This window comes from Palaemon carinicauda, chromosome 14 (genome assembly GCF_036898095.1).
Source record: "Palaemon carinicauda isolate YSFRI2023 chromosome 14, ASM3689809v2, whole genome shotgun sequence".
In the NCBI taxonomy this organism is placed as follows: Eukaryota; Metazoa; Arthropoda; class Malacostraca; order Decapoda; family Palaemonidae; genus Palaemon; species Palaemon carinicauda.
In genome coordinates, this window is record NC_090738.1 from 37,239,070 (window position 1) to 37,246,569 (window position 7,500).

Here is a 7,500-nt window from a genome sequence, read left to right on the forward strand (position 1 = left end):
TAACGGATATTTGCCAAGGTTTTCCCATTATCGGATTTGTAATCATTTAGGTTGCGAACTTTTTTATAATTCCTGGTTTTTTTATAACTGTTTCTGGTTGGGCAAAGAGAAGAGGTGGTTTATTCAACTCGAATTTATATTACATATTACAGAGAAAGATTATTGATAACATACATAGAGACCATTTTTATTACAGAGAAAGATTATTGATGAATACATAGAGACCATTTTTATTACAGAGAAAGATTATTGATAAAATACATAGAGACCAATTTTATTACAGAGAAAGATTATTGATAAATATATGGAGAACATTTTTGAGACAGAGAAAGGTTAATGATAAATACATAAAGAGCATTTTTATTACAGAGAAATATTATTGACAAATATATGGAGAACATTTTTATTACAGAGAAAGATTATTGATAAATGTATGGAGAACATTTTTATTAGAGAAAGGTTATTGATAAATACATAGAGACCATTTTTATTACAGTGAAAGATTATTGATAAATACATAGAGACCATTTTCTTCATAGAGAAAGATTATTGATAAATACATAGAGACCATTTTCATCATAGAGAAAGATTATTGATAAATACATAGAGACCATTTTTATCATAGAGAAAGATTATTGATAAATACATAAAAATACCATGAAAAATATGATTGCTATTCGTATTCATTTGATAACTTGATGGTTTGCTCACTTTCCTTCTACAAAGAGTGACAGGTGGTCAAATGTTCCTTAAATACTATTTACAAAGGCTGACATGAAATAACTTTCTCCAATGGTTATTCTTTTAAATTGATATTCATATCATGTCCATTAAGTCTGAGTAATTTAAATAAAAGACTTGGGCATATCTAATTGTTTTGTACCATTGATCTGTCAATGTCTTTTGTTTTATGCATAAAGGATTTAAGGAAAGTTGGAGTTATGCTCATGTAAAAAATGTGCACATACACACACACACACACACACACATATATATATATATATATATATATATATATATATATATATATATAAATGTGTGTGTATGTGTGCGTGCGTGTATTTGCTTATATTTTATGTATAAACTACTTTTTGGTGGATAAGGGATGTTTAGAAATTATGGACACATATATCATATATATATATATATATATATATATATATATATATATATGTGTGTGTGTGTGTGTGTATGTGACCCGTCAAAATAACGGCTAAATATTTAGATAGATATGCACACATTCAACCCATCCATCCATTCCCCCTTTCATAACTATAACACGGCAGTTCGGCAGTTTTTGGAAGATTGGGGTTTCCGAGTGTACGTTTCGGGGTAACCCCTCTCACCAGGTATGACTACTACCTCTCCCGCCTACCCAAGGGAGAGGGAGAGACTGAGTATTATACGTCTGTCAATGCCCCTGAACTTGACCGGAAAGAAATATATATATATATATATATATATATATATATATATATATAGAGAGAGAGAGAGAGAGAGAGAGAGAGAGAGAGAGAGAGAGAGAGAGAGAGAAAAGATACTGTTTATACGTATGTATACATGTATGCATAAATAATTTTACTTATACTTGTACAAATATAACTGTGTTAATGTATACACACACACATATATATATATATATATATATATATATACATATATATATATATATATAATATATATAATCACATTTGTAAAGTGTTTGCCTATGTATACAAAGATAATTTCACCCTATGTATATATGAATACGGTTATACATATATGCTATATTTACATGTTTATACATAGATAGTTACACACACTTAGTGTCTCTATACATACATAGATGCAAGAGAGAGGGAGCGACAAGTTTAAGGAGTTTCATTATTTGAGTATCATTGTTTATCAACCGTAAATATTCATCATGTCGTACTCTTCGTAAAATATTTTTTTTCCTTTCCTCACTGAGCTATTTTCCCTGTTGGAGCCCCTGGGCATATAGCATACTGCTTTTCCAACTAGGGTTTTAGCTTAGCAAGTAATAATAATAATAATATTAATATGGTCTTATTCCAAACACTTCTTAAGTTAGCCGTTCCTTATTCATCAATGACCTTGCCACATTTTTCTTGCTATTGATATTATCGTTCCAGGTATTGATGTTATAAGTATTAATTTACTTAGACTGTTGTTTTAATTTTTTTCTCAAAACTAAGAAAGAGTTTTCAGCTAGGATTTGGGACGTCAGTGAGCAAGGTAACCGCATAGCTGAACGCTTTTATTTGATAGATACCTTTGTTAATAATTTACTATAGATTACAGAAGTGTGCATTATGAAAGTTGAACTTCGTTACGGAATCATATATACAATACCTAAACCATGGGTATAATTCATCCTTGATTTACTAATAATGGATAAGTCTCAACTCAATCCTCCCGAGCCTTGTTTTCAAAATATGCAATTCGAACACTATCTACTTTGCCCCTTCTGTGTATTGTGAAAGTGCATTTGGGAACCATACCCTTTCTTTTTCCCTCGATAAATATTTTGGTCACCTTTTTTTTCCAGTACATGTAAACTACCTAGTTCCATTTTCACTGTAGATCCCGTTCAGTACAAGAGCTATTTTATTTTCCTAATACTGGAGGCTACCACAAGGAAGGAAAAGAATAATTTATAGCGCCCTGAAGGGCAAAGTTCTTAAGGTCAACCCCTGTACTTATTCCAGATACCACGATTCCGTCCCACATTGTATGAAGTTAATCAACACACACACATACATACATACATGCATACGCCCCCCGCACACACACACATACACTTCCTTCAGAAATTCTCAGTCCCATTCAGACATGAATATATTCAATGAGCAGCATCAATAATTATTTCAATCATTAAAAAATGGCATCTCTCATCATAAAAATTCAAAAGCTTTTTGAGGCTTTATTTACGTTAATTTACTTATATTTAGCCATATCTTACTCAGTATTAATATCTAAACATTTTCATTACTCTCGCGCGTGTCTTAGTCATGTTATCCTACTAAAACAATCATTAATTTATTCCTGGTCCATGTCTCCCTTCCTTTTGCTGTAATAGGAATGAGATCAAGACGAGAAGAGCGTCCATAAGTGATTTTGATCACCGCAGTGATGGAAAGCTTTAATGAGCAATGAAGATCATTATATATACTCGTGTACCTGAGCCGTGAAAAGGACGTTTAATTATTTAGATGAATATGCACACAAACGCACACACGCACGCGCACGTAGATTCAACCCTTCCCACCTCTCTCCCCTTTTTAACTACAAGCCCTCCCTCACCAAGGTATAATTAGGCTACTCCATGTCCACCTTACCCAGGGGACTGGGAGAGACCGAGTAGTCATATATTTGACAATGCTTTTGAGCTTGACAGAATATATATATATATATATATATATATATATATATATATATATATATATATATATATTTCTACCTCATACTTGGGATCGAACGCTAGCCCCTTCTAATGAAAGGCCAGGTCGAAACCAACCATGCCACGAGAGCTCTCGTGGCATGGTTGGTTTCGACCTGGCCTTTCATTAGAAGGGGCTAGCGTTCGATCCCAAGTATGAGGTAGAAATATATATATATATATATATATATATATATATATATATATATATATATATATATATATATATATGAATAAATATCAACACAACATCGTGTTCAAATAGAAATAAATTTCTACCTCATACTTGGGATCGAACGCTAGCCCCTTCTAATGAAAGGCCAGGTCGAAACCAACCATGCCACGAGAGCTCTCGTGGCATGGTTGGTTTCGACCTGGCCTTTCATTAGAAGGGGCTAGCGTTCGATCCCAAGTATGAGGTAGAAATTTATTTCTATTTGAACACGATGTTGTGTTGATATTTATTCATATATATATATATATATATATATATATATATATATATATATATTTATATATATATATATATATGTATATATATATGTGTGTACATATGTATATACTGTATATGTGTGTATATATACATGTATATATTTATATATATATAATTATATATTTTTATATGTATATATATGTACATATGTATATATATATATATATATATATATATATATATAGAGAGAGAGAGAGAGAGAGAGAGAGAGAGAGAGAGAGAGAGAGAGAGAGAGAGAGAGAGAGAGAGAGACAGACTAGCTGTTAAGTATATAGGGAAGATGATGACAATCCTTTGAAAAGTGATAGCCTGATGAATAATTGTGGCAGTAGAGTACATGAAAGAGATACCTATATTTTTCAAGTGAAAGATAAGTAATTAAAAATTCTAATCTTCTGGGGTGCTTCTCAGGTGTTCCCTTTAACTAGATTATCATAGTAATACAAGATTGACTTGTACAAGAACCTCCCAAGGCGAAGGAGAAATACTCTTACATAATCTAAACATTCTAAAGGATCCTCTCACAAGTCGGGTCCAGTAGTAGTAATAGTAGTAGTAGTAGTAGTAGTAGTAGTAGTAGTAGCTTTTTAAGACGTGTCACTGTTGTAAATGAAATGTGAATAAATTCAACGGATATAAATTGCGAAGGAAATAGTACCTAGTTAGATGTTAGTAAATTGAATATTCTTGTTTATATCTTATAATTTACTAAAGTCATCAAACGACATTTTCTCACTAAGTAAACATGAGTTTTCCATTATTACCTTCGCCATCGAAGTTGAGAGGAGGTTATATTTTCGCCCCTGTTTGTTTGTTTGTGAACAACTTCCTGGACACAATTTCACTCTTAGTGTAGTGAAACTTTCAGGGATTAATTTTTAAAATGAGAGGTGAAAGTGATTTAATTTTGAAAGTCCGAGGTCAAAGGTCTAGGTCAAGGTCGAGCAATAAGCTGCCGTGGCGGAGGTTTGCACTCTCAGTTTCAGTGTTTTTGTCATTCATAAAATATAATGTATTTTGAATATTTGAGAGAATGTTTGATAAAATGCATGTACCTTAATATCTTTTGGATATATATTGTATTTCTTAATTATTTTTTTCTTCAATGATTGATAGAATACATCTGCCTTCTTAATATCTTTGGCATTTATATTTTAATTCTTAATTCCCTCTTTCCCTTTCCTGCAAAGTATTTTCTTTTGAGCGTCTTTATTAATGTTTATGGACATTTCATAATTTGCTTTTATTATTTTTTATTTTAATTCCTAATTAATTTTTTCCCTCTCATGCAAAGTATCTTCTTTTCAGCGTCTTTACTAACGATTATGGACATTTCATGATGTGCTTTTATTATTTTTAATTACAGTTAATTTACCATTTGCAGAAATATTTCCATTCCTCTCACAATTTCTTTTATATCCCCAAAAGTTTTGATGTGTGCAGTGACAATGCATGGAAATACATTTATGATATTCTTTTTTATCTCCATACGCGTTGTTTATTACAATATGTTCATTTCCTGGACGAAACACACTTTTGCTCTTTCACCTTTCCTTTCAAATATTTCAGTTGTGTGAACGTGGAGTTATTGCATACTGGGGTTACATGAGACTGGGTGAGTTTCACAATCAGGTATTGGCACTCACTGACATATATTTCCCAAGATTAATACTGAAATAAACTTTTTTGTTTTGTGGTTACAGAAAATATGAATGAGAGAATGGTGAAAAATGGAACACAAGCTATATGTTGTCTTGTTTTTTTTCATAGGAAAGGAAAAAGACTAAAAAATAGAGCATAGAAGTGTATTTGCAAAAAGTATATATATATATATATATATATATATATATATATATATATATATATATATATATATATATATATATATATATATATATATATATATATATGCCCGCGCGCGTGTGTATACAGTATATATTTGGAACGAAACTTTATTTCGGGATTTACGTAATTTCCAAGAATGAATATAAGTAAGTAAAACAGAAAAAGAAGGACGAGGAAAAGCATGTCAGATTGTACGTCAATGTACATTTGATGGAGCTGCTAATTGAGGAATATAATTGAGAAAAGAGAAGTGGCTGGAGTTATATCTGATCGTCGAGATACTACCGCTAGAGAGTTATTGGGTCCTATGACTGGCCAGACAGCACTACATTGGATCCCTCTCTCTGGTTACGGTTCACTTTCCATTTGCCTGCACATACACCGAATAGTCTGGCCTATTCTTTATAAATTCTCCTCTGTCCTCATACACCTGACAACACTGAAGTCACCATACAATTCTTCTTCACTGAAAGGGTTAATTACTGCACTGTAATTGTTCAGTGGCTACTTTCCTCCTAGTAATGGTAGAAGGGAATCTTTAGCTATGGTAAGCAACTATTCTAGAAGGAGGACACTCCAAAACTAAACCATTTTCCTCTAGTCTTGGGTAGTGCCATAGCCTCTGTACCACGGTCTTCCACTGTATTGGGTTAGAGTTCTTTTGCTTATGGGTACACTCGGGCACACTATTCTATCTTATTTCTCTTCATCTTGTTTTGTCAAAGGACCGCATAACTCTCTAGCGGTAGTATCTCAACGGGTGGCTGGTGCCCTGGCCAACCTACTACCTTAGATCATTAAAAAAATTTATGTAAATGGAATGTGCAATGGTTAATGGTTGTGGATGTTACTGTCAGAACTGTAAGAGAAGAAGTTGCGAGTCGATATGAACATGGGTAAGATAATGTGAGTAAAGGAAATAAATGAATATCAGTCTAGATTACAAAAGAATGCTCGTGGTTTTGAACTAAATATGGCAGATGATTTCAGGATGAATGAAGAGGCAAGGCAGTAGGATGTTTGAAAAACATTTGTAAGAAACTAGATTTTTCTGTTGATCTTAATTAGGAATTATGATTGTAGAGGAACTGTTGAACCATTTTTCCTTTTAGGAAGTGAAATATGGATGTTAAATATAAAGGAAAATATATTATTCAAACTGTTGAAATTAATATTTGAAGTAAGAAAAATTGATAAGAACAGAAATGTGGAGTGTATTTTGAGGTGGTTCTGTCATACGGAGAGAATGGAGTACAAACAGTTAGTAGAAATGTATAATTCAAATGTTCCATGGTGTTGTTAAAATCGTTTTAGGAAGGAATGACTGTTATATCCGAGAAGTGCATTAGTACTTGCAAGATAAGGTTGTATGACCTAATGTGTATTGGAGGTTCCGACGCCCTGTTGATGAGCCTTTATGTATATACTTGAAGCGACTAAAGCTGTGGAAGTTATATTGTAGACGGATTCCTCTGTGATTCGCTAGTTAAAAGATTAAGGTTTTAGTGACTTGTCTTATTATACACACAAATACTTGCACACACACATACACACACACATTATATATATATATATATATATATATATATATATATATGTGTGTGTGTGTGTGTGTGTATGTATATATATTTTTTAATGTTTTTCTTTCAATCTTGGGAAATCTTAAGTTTTTTTTTCTAGCAATGTCATATTCTCGTGAAATTTTGGAACAAACTATCATTAC

General features: G+C 32.2%; 1 protein-coding gene across 1 annotated transcript in view; it reads left to right on the forward strand.

Moving 5' to 3' along the window:
• LOC137653167 (uncharacterized) overlaps positions 1-7,500 on the forward strand; it is a 74,019-nt gene that overhangs the window by 297 nt on the left and 66,222 nt on the right. The window lies entirely within an intron of this gene.